The following is an 18,272-nucleotide window of genomic DNA, read 5'->3' as shown; positions in this document are numbered from 1 at the left end:
ACTGAATAAAACAGCATTAAGTGCTGCTTGGATTTGCTTAGTTTTGCTGCAGGGAAAGAAAAGACAAAAAAAAAAAAGCATTGGATTGGATGGGAGGGAGGCGGAAGAGAGGTGCCTTTTAGAAACAAGTGTTCAAATGTATCACCTTTTTCATTCCTAAAATGAAAAAGAAATGATGTGGATTAATTTCCATTGAATTGGCCACCAGATGTTTTCTACAATGCTTTGTGGTGTGGCTGCCACTTGAATTAGCAAGGAGTTGCCCTTATAGTGCCAGTCAGCAGACATTTCCTGGAAACCTAGTGAGTGCCATTTCTTAACTGTGCCCCCTGATCGCAAGAAAAGTTACATTCTATGTCTTTTCCTGCAACATATTGAGAATCTAGTTTTACTATGATATCATCATGAGACCTTTGGCAAGTTCTAGAAAGAGGGAAACAGTGACGCGGACAGGGTCCAAATGAAATGTCCTGCTCACAGGTAGGAGACATGTTAGAGGAAGGATTATGGAGTCCCCTGAGGACTACATTTGCTGTCTGACTCCCGGTAGGTCAGAGAATTCCAAGTAGATTGGACTACCATAGCTTCCATATATCCTTCCCAGGTATCCCCAAGTCATACGCCATTGAGTGTGCAGGACCCAGCAAAATGTTACAAATGAACTCCTTCTTTACTTAATGATAGCTTCTGAGCTTTGCCCACCCAAACCCACTGTCTCAGTAGTCTTGTAGTCTAAATTTACAAATACATGTGTGTGACTGCTTATGAATGGATACAGAGATTTTTTCCTATGGCTTTTCAACAAATGAAAGCTTACAAAATTTAAGGACACCATCATTTTGACTGTGCATTCATTCTGGGTCTCTCAATACTTATATATTCCACTTGTATTGCTTTCCAATACAACTCCAGCAGAAGGTTACAGAGATGTTGACTAAGAAACACCACTGCTCTAGATTGAACAAAACTTTGCACAATCTTCACTACACTGGTATTTCTGTGAATAGTTTCAGCACCTACTTTAGCATAGCCAAATCAAAACTCCTGTCGGCTATGTGATTATTCGTGTAAGTAAAGTTCTAACACAATGATCATTTGCTTTCTATTCTTCCATTATGTTCAATTTTATATAAAATATATATTGAATGTATGTGTACTGAAAGGATCCTAAATGACATAGGGAAATTTAAAGTGAAGATTTACAGACTATAAGGAACTAAAATTGAAGGACAGGAACATGAAAGAAGGTAATTATGCCAAATCCTTTTCAAATAACCTTATTAAGGGAAAAATTAAAAGATTGGGATATGTTCTAGAATTTAAAAGATTGGGATATGTTCTAGAATCTAGTCACATTCTAAATACTATCAGGTCTACTTGTACTGTACTTGTTACTGATACTCTTCTTACTGATACTCAACTTTATTTGTAATCATTTCGATTTTCATTACTGAGTCCTATTGTTCAAAGGAAATATTTACATGGCAAGTGGAATATTCAATATGTTCACAGGAAATATTCTTCAACCTGGCCAGTGGAATATAGTAGTTGCTTCAGAAATATGTTGTATGACCTGCAAAAGTCCCTGTTGAATTATTCAAGTAAGGCCGTCTTCTACTCTCCTGTTCTATTTGTCAAAGGCATGTCAAAAATTTAAAGTCATTTTGTTCCTGAAATTACATTATACAATCTATATGTAATAATTAACCAGCAGCTTTCCACAGTGATTAGAAAACCTATTACAATGGAAATGATGGCTCTGTCAAAGAAGTGTATTAACTCTACCCGCAGAACTCATGGAGACCCCAGAGCAAGGAATGTTTCCAAGTATACTAACCTAAAGGATTATATCCAGAGAGAAAGGGGGGGCATACCTTATTCACTAGCAAAAGCCACAAACTGCATTTATATCAACTGCCTTAAAGAAGTTTTCATTTTCGTAAGTCAATAATACTCCATTATGATCAGTTTTCTGTGAGCAAAGTGTCTCCACTTTCCAGTCTCATTCCTCTAGACTTCAACATGTCCACAGGCCTCCACAAGATGTAACAACTTGCACAAATAGATACTGCTAGCTCACTTGATGGATGTGTGTTTATCCAGTCATCAAAACCAAGGCTAGCTTTTAGTGATAATATTAACTTATTATTGATTTCCTATAATGTGCAAACACTATGTTAAGTGATTTGCATATATTATCTTACACCAATCCTTTGACATTGTGGTTCCCCATCCATTACACATATTTAGAAATGGAGACAAAGAGATTAAGTAATTGTCTCAAATCACAAACCAGTAGATATACTTGGTCTGACTGTAAGACCTCAGCTAAGATGTTGTGATTATGTAATTGCAAAGACAACCTCGAGTACATTACTAGACAAGAATCTGAAGGCATAAAGAAAATGCAAATTAAAATTACACTGAGATTCAATTTTGCCTGAGTCAGAATGGCCATGGTGAAGATGAGGGGGGAGCTCTTATATGCTGTTGATGGGAATGATAATACAGCCACTATGGAAACCAGTACGGTGGTGCCTCAAAAACTGAAAGTAGAAGCATCATAGGATTTTGCTCTTCTACACTTGGGGATGGATGGATGGATGGATGGATGGATGGATGGATGGATAGACAGACAACAGACAGACCAGAAGTAATCTAAGTTAATGTACAATAGAGAAATCTGCATACTCTTTGTTTATTGTGGCACTACTCACAACAGCCAAGCCACAGAACCATCCTAGAGGTCCATCAACTGATAAGTGAATAAAGAAAATAGGGAATCTATATACAATGGAGTATTATATTCAAGTATAAAATTTTCAATTTTTTAAGTTCCGAACAGACTAAAAACAGCAAGTTGGAGAGAGAGAGAGAGTACCAGAAAATATGCTGAGCACATTGCAATGACTACTTCATTTAATGTATGCATCAACTCTGAGATATCATACCCATTTTCAGGAAGAGAAAATTGAGACTCAAGAGACTCAGAATCTATATTTGTCTAACTCCAGGCAGAACTATTTTCTATATAATGGGTATTGAAAAAGTTATAATTACATATATTTATGAAGTACAGAGTGATGCTGTCACATAAGTATACAATGTATTGATTGGACTAATCAGCATACATAGGACTTCAAGTGTTTACCATCCATTCATTCCTCCAGTCTAAATGAAAATGTACCCTTTTACCAATATGTCTCCATTTTCCCCACTCTGTACAGACCTCCACTTTTTTTTTGCCAGTCCTGGGGCTTGAACTCAGGGCTTAGGCACAGTTCCTGAGCTTCTTTTGCTCAAGGCTAGTGCTCTACCACTTGAGCCACAGCACCACTTCTAGCATTTTCTGTTTATGTGGTAGTGAGGAATTGAACCCAAGACTTCATGCATTCCAGGCAAGCACTCTACCACTAAACCACATTTCAAGCCCTACAGACCACCATTTTGATCTCTGCTTCTAAAAATTCAATTGTTTAATATTTCACATGTGAGAACACTTAGTACTTGTCTTTCTGTGCCTGGTTTGTTTCATTCAATATAATGACCACCAGGTTCATCCACGTTGTCACAAATGACATAATTCTCTTCCGTTACAAGCTGAACTGCAATCCATTGAGTATATCTAATATATTTCCTATATCAGTCACCTGTTGAGAGACACTTGGGTTAATTCCATATCTTTTATTTGTCAATAATGCCAAAATGAGCATGGGAGTATTTATCATTTTAAATCCTTGGCAATATGCTCAAAAGTGGGAATGCTGAATCCTATGGCAGTCTTATTTTTAATTTTTTAGGCTAACTTCCACTCCTCCCTTTACTGTACTAATTTCCACTTCCACTAATGGAGTATGAAAGGCTGATTTTCTTGCTATCTTCACCAGCATATATTTTGAAGAAAACATCTATCTATTGGTCATTTGTCTAGCTCCTTTTCAGAAATGTCTATGTAGGTCCTTTGTCCCTTTTTTCCTCTATTTATTTTTGGGCTATTTATTTTGTAGCTATTAACTTGTATGAGGTTCCTTACTTTTTTTTATATTAACCTATTGTCAGATATATGACTTGTAAATATTTTCTCCCTTTCAGAAGGGTGCCTTGTCACTCTTCTTCTTTCATTGCTGTGCAAAAGTTTTTCCGTTTGACAGAGGATGCCCCTCAACATTATACGTGATTTCACTTTGCTACCCACAGACTATGGTTCAAAAATACTAAATGAATAATTATAGAAATAAACAGACTCTACTTTCACATAGTTTCTATTGCAACTTAATTGTTTTTAATTATGGTTGCTATTGTTGTTAATCTTTTCCTGTGCTTAATTTACAAATTGGAACTTTATCCCAGGGTATATATGTAAAGAAAAAAAATAGTTCATACAGAACTTGGTCCGATCTGTGGTTCAGGCACCCACTAGAGAGCCTAGAACATATATCCTGTGAATAATGGAGACTATTACAACCCTATTGGGCCATTATTGTTACCTAAGCCTTTGCAGTCAGATTGTGTGTGTGTGTGTATGTGTGTGTGTGTGTGTGTGTGTGTGCATATACCGTTGTTATATAGCCTCTCTCCAAATAGAATTCATAACTGTAACCCCATATAGTAAGCTGCTCGCAAAACTATTCAAATATGTCCAAAAGGAGCCAATAATATTCCTCTTGGGCTAAGCTAACGCCACCACTCCATTGGCACCCAGAATGGTTGCATATCACCTTGCAAATCAGCTTGTCTCTTAGTGACTCATTTTCATGACTGGCAGTCACATCAAGACCAACTAAAACTGAGTTTGTAGTACTGATGCCGCCTAAGGCAGCACTAGCTTATTATTAGAATACACAAATCTCACTTATGATGTAAATGGACCACAGATTTAAATTTCCTCCACATCACAATGACATGGAAGAAAGTACCACTTTCTGAAAGAGTTTACACTATGCTGATAATCAATGCATAATGAGGTCCTTTTCTCCAGACTCAAGACCTTTATGTAACTGTCATCCAGTTAGCCATCTCATTTTTCCCAATCTGAATAGCTTTGTCCTCTCACAAAGGCCCATCACTATGTGAAAGTGGCAGTCTAATTAATTTTTTTCAGTAAAAGCCAAGTTGTTTGCTCTTAAACAGCCTGCAGATCAGGAAGTGTCAAAATGTCACACCATGTTAAACGGAAATAAACTCCACATTCTACTTCCAATCACTTCCTGTAGAAAAATAACAGCTAGACAGTCCACTGCGAAGACAGAGATTCATAGATACACTTCAAAAAAAGCAATTCCATGTCTTTCTCTTTCTTACCTGATAAATGTGTCATCAATAAATCTTAATCTGTGATGTTCAAATGTAACGCCCTATTGCTACTTGTAAGATCCTGTCACATCTTCAGAAGTTAGTACATCTGTATGTGTGATACACAATACCACATAGCCCTTTTATTGTCTTAATAACATTCTAGGCTTATCTCTGTCTGTCTATCTAGCTATGTATGTATGTATATATCTATCTATCTATTCACACATAGCACAATGCCTTGCAAATTATTTTGGAAAAATTAGAAAAAGTGAATTAAGAAAGGAAGAAAATCCAATGCCTAATGTATGAAACTGCAACCTCTCTGTACATCAGTTTGATAATAAAAATTTTAAAAAAGAAGGGAAAAAAGAAAGGAAGAAAATTCTATAAATCTACAGGACCACTGTTTTCTGTTACCTATGATTCCAGATGTCTTTCTACACACATAGCTTAAATTTTGATAATAGCATTACACTTTATAGACTGTTTTGTCACTCACCAAGTTGTCAGCATGTTGTCAGCATATTGTTATGAAATGTCTTACAGTGCCATTTTAAAAGCTATACAGTATTCCACTAGATGCATGTCTCATAAGTGAACAAACACCTTACTATTGGAGATTGGAGTTATTTCTAATTTTTTATTTTCATACGGACACAATAAATATAATCCATTCTTCTTTAATAATCCATGCTTTATGCCACCTTGGATACTTCCTTAGGCTGAATTCCTGGGTATGCAAAAATGGAAACAAACCAAATGTATATCAAGCACTGAATAAATGGATAAAATCTGTATCTGTGTATCTACATATAGACAGATATGTAGACACACATGTGTCTATATAGCCAGTAGAATATTATTGAGCCATAAAAAGAAATGAAGCACTAGTGGAACTTTTAGGACATTATGCTAAATGACAGGAACCAGAAACAAAAGGCTACAAACTGTATGACTCTATTGGTTATACAACATATCCAAAATAGGGAGAATTTCTGGGAAAAGGAAATGATCGCTAAAGTGTATTGATTCCTTTTCAGGATGATAGACAGATTCAGAAATCTACAGCTATGTTAGTTGCAAACCTATGTGAATATTTAAGAATTCTATACTTTGTAAAAGGATGGATTCCATAGTATGTGAATTATATCTCAAAAAAGTTGCCATTTAAAAATTCGGAGGCACATTTCTCCAAAGGTTATGCAAAAGAATATCAAGCTTTACTATGAAAGAACTGTTTTTGTTTGGAGAATGTGCCCAAAGTGATGCAGTAACTGGAAGATCACACAGAAAGGTGTTTTGCAAGCTTAGGATTAAAATGTGTATAAATTACAAAAACTCAAGGAAAAGAATGCTTCCTTGGAGAGAATGTGTATATGTGCATATATATATATATGCACATATGCACATATATAGAGAGAGAAAGAGACATATAAGCCTTGCAGTTGTGTATTGATTGATAATGTATGTTCAGAACTATGCATTTCAGTGAGTTTCCTGGTCCTACAAACATCATAAGACTGTTCTTACACAAACTTAGATGATTGCACTATCACTACTAGGCAATAAAACCTTATGGGACTACCAATATATATGTGGTCAGTTGTAGACCACAATGTCATTATGCAGTATGATACTGTAAACACAAGTATTATTTTACATGTGGAGGTATATAACCATTTTCAATAGTCAGAATGGTTACCTGTAACATCATCACACAAAACACCAGATTCTGCATCAGGATAGACATTATAGAAGGAACAAGATGGTTGCATTCAATTCAATCAAGATTTTCCATTTTCTTTGTTTATTTATTTCGTTTTTGCCAGTCATAGGGCTTGAACTCAGGGACACAGTGCTTCCCTTGAGCTTTCTCACTCAAGGCTAGTACTCTACCACTTTGAGCCACAGCACCACTTCTGATTTTCTGGTGGTTCATTGAAGATTAGAATCTCACAGCCTTTGCTGCCCAGGTTGGCTGTGAACCACGATCCTTAGATCTCAGCCTCCTGAGTAGCTAGGAGTAGCCACCAGTACCTGACTTCAATCAAGATCTTTTTAGGTATGAGGTACGTCCTACATAGTATACTAGCTCCATTTTCCAGCCATCAAGACTGAGTATTATCTCTGTGACTCACATAGAGGAAACACTGAGAGTGGGATTTCCACAGACACTAGAGTGCCAGCTCTTTACAAAGCAAGTTGTGTTAGGTGGCAGTGGTGAAGTAGAGATCCTCTTAGGTTTGGAGTAAGAGATGCTGGTTCCAATCCAAGCTCTTTAGCTAGGGGACCTGCGCCAAGTCCTTGAACCACTAGCTCTAGCAAGCTCATCTTCAGAGCAATCCTTTGCCTCCCTAGGCTATTGTGAGAACTAAATATGATTGTGCCTGACCCCTGGGAACTGCACAAGTGTTAGATGAGTAAACACATAGGGACTGTTTGCTGATGCCGTACCTGTGTGCACAAAGCTCTTCCCTAAGTATTGCAGCAAGCTTAGTCCCAACCACTGAGGGTCTGTTCAGCTAAGACAAATCACACTGCTTGTTCAGCTTCCCTCTAGTATCTCTGAGCAAAACACCAAACATCATTTTCCTTCCTGAGCAAAGCTTACAAAATACAAAACTACAGACAAAGCATTCAGTGTGCATCCTACTGCCCTCCGGGTGCCCACTTCATCTCAAATGCTGTAATGAACTCATTTTTTCTTTCAGTTGGTCCTCTGCTATTTTTCTCTGGTATGCTGCTCCCATGGGCGTCTCTTAAGTGGTTCAAGCAAAACACCCATCATTGCTCAGCAGTCAGGGCAAGTTAGAGCCACAAGTCAAATACCTTCCTGAGACCTTTAACCTTGTCGAATGGGGTGAGAGAGTGATGAAAGCCATTCTGCATACCAGGAAGGTCTAATGTCACAGCATACAACCTGTCCAAACAGGAAGCTAGGACTTTTTTTTTAAAATAGTGATCAGGGTGGCTCAAAAACAATCTTCCTAGAGTGACACCCTCCAGCCACTCCATACCAAAGGACAGGAATGCTGTGCTGGAACAAGGGAAGACATCCATGAGCTAACAAACCAAGCTCATGGACTGCTTTTGTGAATCCCTGGGGAAAAATCCTTCCCAGCGAGGACTTAAATGAAGTAAACTGGCAGTGATACTCACTAGACACTATGTGGGAAATGAACTGTACAACTTGTGGGTGGGAATGGGAGGAGAAAAACTGAGGGACAGAGAGGGAAGGGAGAGAGCATTGTCCCAAAAGAAATGTACTCATAACCTGAACATGCAGCCAATGAGAAAAATCTCTTTTGCTAGGAAGGCCCATATTTCGGTTCTGTAAAGCCCACAGCTGTGAGATCAGCCAAAAGAACCTACAATCATTACTTCTTAGGTAACAATGAATATTACTTAGGACCCCAGGCTTTCAGAGACATGAGCATATTTTAGAGCTCCCAATAAAGTTGTCTTTTGCCAAAGTATCTGTCATTTCTCCATGGTTTCTAAAGCCAATGTGACACCTGCTGGGGAGCAAAGATTGACATATTAAGGGGGATCACATTTTCCCACTAGGTTTAACATATTTAGTCCTTGGGTCCTTGGGTCCTTCCATCTACTGGGCTCAAAGTGATACTTTAAAAAAATAGTAATTAAAACATCAATCAATACAGTGTGAAGAGTCAGTCATGTAGGGGCATGCTTGAAGGGAAGACATTTATAGGACATAAAGGGGTTCACCCTCAGGAAGCTTCACAATCTCATAAATACCTGCTATCCATTCATCTTGGCTGATTTGCTGGAAGTTCCTGCCTACCCATCACCCTCCCTTCTTTAGGATGGCTTCAGAACATAATAGGCCTATCAAAGGTCTTGACCTTTTGATTTTACAATGCAAGTTCACTGGCCTCTGACCCAGGGAACTGCAAATACTTATCTCTGGAATTTGCTCAGGGGTCTCGCACAAGGTACACATTAAATAGTTACAAGGTGAATCCTCCTGTCTCTCAAGAAGAGGTTTCAATTTCTTTTAATTTTTTTTTGTAAAACTGAAGCTAACGTCTTTCTAGATTTTTCTAGTGGGTTTTATGCTACCTCGTACACGCCTGTGACATTTACCCAATCCAAAATCCATGTGTTCTCCATCCCTTCTATGTTGGTGTGTATGTTCCGGCAATACTGGAATTTGAGCTCAGGGCCTCATACTTGCTAGACAGGTGCTATTTTAACACTTGAGAGCCCTCAGCCCTCTCGCCCTCTCTGCTTCCATTATATCTCAAATAGGGTCTTACTTTTTGCCCAGGCTAACCTCCATCCACAATCCTCCCAATCTTAGCCTCCTACATAGTTCTGATCACAGGGATGGGCCACTCACTATTCTACAGACTTTGGAAGGGTATTTTTTGACAAAATTGTTTTCATTTTCTAAAAATATAAGGTGCTAATGGGTGAGTTGTTGTACTAGAAAATTCATAGAATTTTCATAGAAGAAAAAGGAGGACACTATAGATTTTATTAATTTATGCCATTTTATTAATTTATATTTGTAGTAGTGGGGAATGAGCTAGAAGCCTCACACATGTGAGGCAACGTTCTACCATTGAGCTACATCCTCAACTCATGGAAGCCAACTTAATGAACTTGGATCTAGGCATCAAACACATCTACTGTTTACTTTCAAGTGCATTTTGCAGTCAATCTATCAATCAACAATGTCCACCATGCAACTATGGTCATACTGAATGGAAGACATAGTCTGGATGCTGGACATTTTCTTACAGCATAGTAACTAGTTATATGACTTGTGGACCTCTACAAGTATATTCCAGAAGCAATTCAACTTGCACTCATTGTACTCCAGATAGGACTGTAAATATGGACTAATGGAGAGAATTTTGCTAGCTGGCTGCTGTAGCCTATTACCTCGTTGGACAGCTTAGATTGCTAGAGTTATGGCTGGGATTGAAATAACTTGTCTCAGGCTAGGTCTTCTCCATTGATTTTACTTTGCCTTCTCCTTCCCTAATACCTCCCCCGAAAACATATAGTTTGTTACTTGGACTCAATAGCCTTTCATGTTTTTGGTACTTGCCAGCATAACCCCCTAAATCTCTAACTCTTCCAAGCAAAAACGACTCACAGGCAGAAGCAGGTAAAGATGGCCTTTAGAGGACTTTAGCTATGCTCTGATGACAATTCACAAACTTATGCTCAAATGAAAGTAGGATGCACTAGGATCTCAAATAAAAGGGTTTTAATTTGGGGTCTTCATTATCAACTGTGGGCAGAATTAATGATTTATATACTGGTAATATATGGCAAATAATGGGCACACAGACACACACACATACACACACATACACACACACGAGGTTGCATGGAGTCAAAAGTAAGAATAAAAGTAATATCTGTACCTCCATCCCAAAAATTCAGATTTTCTGACTATAGTTCTTTCACTTGTAAGAGAAATTTCTATCTTTACCAACATTCTCCACCTTTGGGGTCTTCAGTTCCTCCCATAGCTTTTCACTCCATAGGAAAAAATCTTCACTCCTTTAGCTAGGCACCAGGGACTGACACCTGTAATCCTAGTTACTCAAGGCTGAGATGTGAAGGTCCCGATCTAAAGCCAGATGGGGCAGGAAAATCCATGAGACTCTATCTCCAAAAACTACTTAGAAAAAGCCAGAAGTGTCACTGTGGCTTAAGTGGTAGAGTGCCAGCCTTGAGCACAAAGAGGCTCAGAGACAGTACCCAGGGCCCTGAGTTCAAACCCCAGGACTTGCAAAAAAAAAAAAAAAAAGTCCACTTCCAATTCATGAAGACACAGAAATCAACTATCCCCATGAATTTAGGATTCAAGGAAAATAATCATAGTGAACCTCTACAAGGTTATAGATGCTTGATTATTCCCGGACTTCTCCCCTCTCCCCTCCACTTTACCCTTCCTTCCACTTCATCCTCTTCCTCCATCTTCTTCTTCTCCTGCCCCCTTACTCCCAGATGGAATCCAGAACCTTATACATTTGCTTAGCAAGTGCTCTATTCTTAAACTACATGCTCAACCTTTCCATTCATTTCCACTAAAATACAACTAAGTATGCCAGTGGCTCACGCCTGTAATCATAACTACTCAGGAAGCTGAGATCTGAAGACTGTGCTTCAAAGCCATCTTGGGCAGGAAAGTTCCCATGAGACTATTATCGCTACTTAACTACCAAAAAGCAGGAAATAGAGCTGTGGCTCAAAATGGTAAAGCACTAGCCTTGAGCACAAAAACAGAGGCACTGAGTTCAAGCTCCACAACCAGCACACACATACAAAAATTCCACTAAGTTGCCAAAGAGCACGGAGAGAAATGTAAGTCACTCGTATTGGTATCTTGAGCAAAAGGTCGCTGGCAAACAAAGTCCTATTCAATGAGTTTGCGTTCCCTCTGCCCATCACCATCATCACTTTTCCTTCCTTTCAGCCCTTCATAAATAAATAATTTTCCCTACCTATCTAAGGTAATAAAGGCCATTCATGAATCAAGTCAATCAGACTGACACAACATTTATTGAACATCTGCTAAATGCGAGGCATCTGCCCACACAGGATCTCATTTAATCAAAACCCCTCCCTCCATGACGCAAATGCTCGTACTTTTTCTACAGATGAGCCTCTGGCACTCAGCTCACAGGGTCACCTTTACTGCTAAGCCTAATACTCTTTTCCCACTCATGTATCGCATTTGTTGTTTTTTGAAGTAGAGTCTTACCATGTAGTCAAGGCTGGCCTCAACTCACCATCCTCCTGCCTGCCTTCCCAGTGCTAGGTTTATATGGTATGCCACCATACTTGGTTTGTCTATTTGTTTGTTTTTCTACGGTAGCTGGGGTAGTACTGTGGTTTAAAATGACCACCTAGCACACTCCAGGCAGGTACTCTACCACTTAAGCCATGTCTTTTGGTTTTTAATTATTTTTCAAAAACAGTTTCATGTGTTTGCCTGGGCTATCTTCCAAACATCGTCTTCCTACTTACCCCCTCTCCTGTTACCTGGGATTACAGATGTGAACCACAATGCCTGCCTTTGAGATAGGGTGTCACTATTTGGCCAGGAAAGCTTTGAACTGAAATCCTATCTCCAACTTCCAAGTAGCTGAGAATACAGGCATGTGCCATTGTACCTGGCCCTTCTACAATTTTGCATGTGTGTGTAATTTCTAATGGCTTTTAACAAGAAAATGATATTTTAAAAGTTTTCAAGTTGCAATTCCTTCTCCAAAGAACCAATAGGACTGGGGGTGGGGGGGGGGAGGGAGTGAAGGAAGGGGTGACATTGTCCAAAAAAGAAATGTATTCATTACCTGACTTATGAAATGGTAACTCCTTCATATAGTACCTTAATAATAACAATAAAATTATGTTTAACAAAAAGAACCAAAAGGCCCAACTTTCAGCACCCATGTTGTATGTCAAGTTACAGGCAGGGTAGTTATAGAAGGCAAGGTAGCAAGATTTCCTATCAGATTTTAGCAGACTAGAAGAAAGCTTATACTCTGAACAAAGGAGACACAAGGTACACTCTCACCATACATGCTCTTGCAGATAGTGCCAGGAAGGCCTTAGGCAAGCAAAGCAACGGAATGTTTCTTTGGAAACCTTCAATCACGTTAGACTCCAATAAACCTTGATACCCAAGCAGGGAGATCAAGCAACCACATAGGCCATTTAGACCTCCAGGTGGCTACAAAAGAAGAGTTTCCTAGTCTAGACATCAGGACACTGAGTGGGAACCTCCCATTTGTAACCTGTGAGTATTCTCAAGGACAGGTGGGTTCTAGAGGATGAACAGCCCCTCCCAGCATTTTTAATTAACTGGTTATTGGATTTATTGGTCAGCTCAGTGGGAAATCAAAACCTACTACTTGGGGGCTATTTTTATAGCCTTCTGGAGTTGGGTTTCTTTAGAACAGACACCTGGCATCTTTCCTAGAAATGGTTAGATCTATATCCCGCAACCGCCCCCCCCCCCTTTTAAATAGCAACCAGTGAGTGGATTTGAGCATTGCAGGCATCTGGCAGTAATCAGATATAATGAAAGTCCCTCTCCCTTCCCACTCTAGTGGTACAGCATCTGCCCTATCACTTTGCCCCTCCGAATCCAGCAGCAGGTCACAGGCAATGGTGGTGTGGTTACAATACAAACTAAGCTCTGTAAAACCTTAGAAGCAAAGGGCTCTATCCATCATCAATACTTTTATACGCTATAAAACTAGGATAAGGAGTCTGTAAATACACAAAAGTTGATCTTATCAACTCTCCATCCCTCACCTCTGAGGCTCAGCTCATTTCCTCTTTTTCTTCCTTCAGATAAAGCATGCCTTAGGAAAAAAGGAGAGCCTTTGGCCATCGGAGATCTCTTTACAACACACACCAACAATTTCTGTGCAGATCTTTGAGTGGCAAATTGTAACCTGATTTTCCTTTTGCAATAAAATCACCATGCATTACATTGACATCCTGGAGACAGAAATTCTGTTCAGTTGAGTTTGGGTCACGCAGGCACTCACTTTAATGTGGGAGATGAATTAAACTCATCCTTGGGAAATCCAAGGGTAATGACTGAAACACAATGTGATTGAGCTAATTATCAACCAGGTGTGTTCTAAGGAGATGATGAGTCAATCTATTATGGGCTAAGTGTACAAGCCAGTTTGGGGGTGGGGGGAGAAGTTAGGGGAATATGGTGCACATTGCAGTTTCCCAGAGGGCAAAGGACATTTCTGCACCTTTGTCCAACCACCTAAGACAGCTCAAGATCCTGGAAACTTTACTAAACACCCAAGACTCTAGGGAGCTGGCCGTCTTACAAAATCCCACAGCTGTCTACAAACAACTGGCTTAGACCTTCTGGTACCAGTCAGCTTTTCATTTGTATATGTCTAAGGAAAGTGCTCAAAGACACACATATGGTTTTTTGCATTCTCCATGATGTCTGACCTTGTTAAGTATTTACACATTAAAGTCTTTGGGATAAAAAAAAATAACTTGTTAAATACTTACACATTGCTGTACGGGCATTTCTTACATTTGTTTGTGTCTGCGAATGGAATACTGTATATGAAACATAAACTGTCTAATGGCTCTGGTTCATTATAAACGAGCCCTCTGTCTGACAGGGTTGTGTATTAAACTCATGATATCCCTGAGCAATCTTGGCATGTATGAGTGAACAGAGTCCTGCTTCTTTCTCTGAGGCCCCATTAACCTTCCCCAAGCTGTCCCTTGTTCCTTCTGCCATGCGGTATATTGCTATTCTTTCCATGCACACATCTCCTTTGTCTCCCCTGCTTCCAGCACTTTAGAAACCTGGTATATGCAGCCACGATCAACTTATGTCAGCCTATGTCTCCCCTAAAATTCAAACTGTAATCCTTAGTCTTCTTCGGTGATGTCCAGTCTTCTCGGCAATTAGGACCTAGTGAAACAAGTCTGAAACATTACCAAATGTAAATTCACCCTCCATTACCACCCAAGCCAACGCCTAGTTCAAGAAACACTCCATAAACAGCTCAATGGAATTTCAGGATTCTAGTTTGCCCACCAGCTATAGGAAGGTCCTGACTCTGTAGATGGCTGGTAAGGAATTTTCACAAGTGTCCCAATGGTTATTTAATTCCACATCAAATAAAGCACAGAAGCAGAAAACACGCATGCCAATTGGCACAGAGGACCTGCTTTCAAGTATTCAAGCCAGTATACCCCTAGTAAAGACCCCTTTGTTTTTCGGCACAGGAAAATTTCAATATTTGAATGTTAAATGTTGAATTCTCATTTAGAAGATAACAATAAATCAAATGTTTGGCACAGAGGAGCCTGTGTAAAAAGTCCATGAGAAAACAGATATGTTTTCAATAAAGAAACATTACAATTAAGTAAAGGTAGCAAGAACTTTCTGACAACTCTACATAGTTTTTTTTGTTTTTTTGTTTTTTTGGCCAGTCCTGGGCCTTGGACTCAGGGCCTGAGCACTGTCCCTGGCTTCTTCCCGCTCAAGGCTAGCACTCTGCCACTTGAGCCACAGCGCCGCTTCTGGCCGTTTTCTGTATATGTGGTGCTGGGGAATCGAACCTAGGGCCTCGTGTATCCGAGGCAGGCACTCTTGCCACTAGGCTATCTCCCCAGCCCCATAGTTTTTTTCTTAAAAGTCACAAGCTATCAAGCCACCATGACATCAGTGCCTGAAAAAAAAATACCAAAAGGAATATCAATCACCTCCCAGAGAGAACTGTTTCACAATTTAAATAAAACATTTCTAAAAGAAAATTGACTTGCATGTTCTGTCTTTACTTGGAAGTGTGTCCTTTAAGTTGCTCATAAAGACTAATAAGTATTGGGAATTGGGAATGTGGCTTAGCAGTAGAGCGCTTGCCTAACATGCATGAAGCCCTGGGTTCAATTCCTCAGCACCAAATGTATAGAAAAGGCTAGAGGTGGCACTGTGGCTCAAGTGGTAGAGTGCTAGCCTTGAGCAAAAAGAAGGCAGGGACAGTGCTCAGGCCCTGAGTTCAAGACCCAGGACTGGAAAAAAAAAAGACTAAGTATTGTTACTCACACTTATAATCCCAGATCCTCAGGAGGTGAGTATTAGGAGGATCACAATTCCAGGTCAGTTCAGAAAAAAGTTAGCAAGACCCTCATCTCAACCAACAAATCAGTTGTTCCAACATGTGCTTGTCATCCCTGCTACAGGGGAAGGCTGGAGGTGATATGATTGAGGTCTAAGGCCTGTCTAAGCAATGATAAAAAGATCTACATGAAAAATAACTAAAGAAACAAAGCATGGCTCAAGTGGTACAATGCCTGCCCAACCAAGCAAGAAGCCTAGAGTTCAAATCCCAGTCTCTCTCCCTCCCCCACCCCTCCACAATCACATGGATTATTTAGTAATTTCTGTTTGACTTAAACCTAGTTCTCTTTCTGAAGCAAATCAAATAAGAAGAATGATATACTTGTAATACACTTGTGATTACTCTAATAATATATGAAAAAATACACTGAAAGACAATTTCTATGAGAGATATAGTTAATGTTATCAGCGGTGCTATCATTTGATTCCAAAATTGGCCATAGAGCCAGGCACTACTGACTCATGTCTATAATCCTACCAACTCAAGAAGCTGAGATCTGAGAATTGTGGTTCAAATCCAGCCCAGGAAAGCCCATAAGACTCTTATCTCCAATTATCCAACAAAAAGCCATAAGGAGAGCTGTGGCTCAAGTGGCAGAATGCTAGCCTTGAGCAAAAAAAAAAACAAAACCCTCAGGGATGGCACCCAGGCCTTAAGTTCAAACCCCAGGACTGGCACCCACACTCACACACCAAAATTAGCCATACATCTGTTGTGATTTTAGAAGACATCAATATAAATGAATTTTTATACCAAGTATTTGCTCAATTTTAAGCTTTAAGTTTTTACACTCTAGCACAAAATACTGTCAAACTGTACTGTGAAAGTTCACCCAGGACGAATGCCATATGATATATAAGGTCTTTTCTACTTGTAAAACTTATAGATAAAGACAGCATCTAAATATAAAAACTTATTTAAAAATAATTTGTACGGACCACATATTTCAGTTGAGCCACCACTACTTTGTTAGACAACAGAAACCGTGGCAATAATTCAAATAAGCCTTTCTGTGAAGGGAGTTTGTTTCATTTAAACAGAAAACTTTACTATATTTTCTTCATAGTTTTTATATTTTACATTTTTTCCATAAAACAAATATATTATTTTTGTCCTCAGGGAAAAAAAAATTTTCTCCATCTTGACATGTCAGTTTGAAGGCTGAAGATGGTGACAACGAATGAACATTTTCTTTTCATTGTTTTCAGATTATAAAAGCTATAAATCTACATTACAGAAGTGTTAGAATATAGAAATCAAAGAAAAAACAGAGTCCACTACCTTCTTAAATTCTACATTACTATTCTCGAAAACTTCCTCATAATATTTGCACTCTATGTCCAATAGTCAATTGAGATCAGAAATATTGTCTGATGTTTTGTTTTTCATATGGACCACTATGTGTGAGATTCTTTTCACTCATTAAGTCATAATGGTATTGGCAAGAGCTTTGCGCATACTCAGTATGTGCTGCTCTACCACCAAGCTACCCCCCCCCACACACACCAGAAAATACCATTTTAATGGCTTTATCATAGTGTGCTGCATACAATGGGTTATCCAGAAATTTCTCCATCTCTAGATAGTTCTTTTTCAGTTGTTCAACATTACAAACAATATTACAACAAACCCCATTACATCTACAGTTTTTCTGCACATCTCTATGGCTAAACAGAAATTTCTATCTCCTTTGTAGCAAGCCTTGGGCAGAGAAGGTACAATGTTGCGAGGAACCCAGTGGGTGGTAGGCACCATTCCCTTCTTGCTTGCCCAGTATGTTATCTTCCATGATGCTGATCGACTGAGCAGAGAAGCAGAGTCACACAAGGCTATGTATGGCTGGACAAATGCCTAGGTGCCAACAACCTAGGCCACAGGGCTGCCTGTTTTCAACCTCTCTCAGGCTAGCAAAAGGATCAGAAGATCTCCACTCATGTCGCTCCTGGGCCCTAGGTAGGGGATGTGCCTGTATTAAGGTACAGATTCCTAGTGTAACCCAGAGGACCAAATAGCAGCTGAAATGTTCCAAATAACTCAATGTACATTAACATTCTCATCAATATCCAGTTTGTGTTTTTCAATATATCTGACATGACTTTAATTGGTATGTAATGAGTGCTTAGTATCAACCCATTCTCCATTCACCATTCTTGTTGCTTTGAAATCCTAGCTCCTTCTGTTTATTGTGTCATTTCTTTCTTTCCTCACAAATTGTGCAACAACTGAGTTGTCACTGTAATCTCTACATCTTGTTAACAAAAGAATCACTCCGTGAAATGCAGTCTCCTCTTTCCCAGCAAGGCAAAC

General features: G+C 39.2%; 1 protein-coding gene and 1 long non-coding RNA gene across 2 annotated transcripts in view; one reads left to right on the top strand and one right to left on the bottom strand.

The window, feature by feature from the left end:
• The window catches only part of Gpc3 (glypican 3), a 393,667-nt gene that overhangs the window by 292,889 nt on the left and 82,506 nt on the right, over positions 1–18,272 (bottom strand). The window lies entirely within an intron of this gene.
• LOC125343381 lies at positions 12,597–15,574 on the top strand. The gene is made up of 2 exons (XR_007209322.1): positions 12,597–15,245; positions 15,468–15,574. It is a non-coding gene; the product is annotated as an uncharacterized LOC125343381 (long non-coding RNA).

The sequence above is a fragment of the Perognathus longimembris genome, chromosome 28 (assembly GCF_023159225.1).
Source record: "Perognathus longimembris pacificus isolate PPM17 chromosome 28, ASM2315922v1, whole genome shotgun sequence".
Lineage (NCBI taxonomy): Eukaryota > Metazoa > Chordata > Mammalia > Rodentia > Heteromyidae > Perognathus > Perognathus longimembris.
The sequence above is the reverse complement of the archived record's forward strand: the minus strand, read 5'-3'. Positions and strand labels throughout refer to the sequence as shown.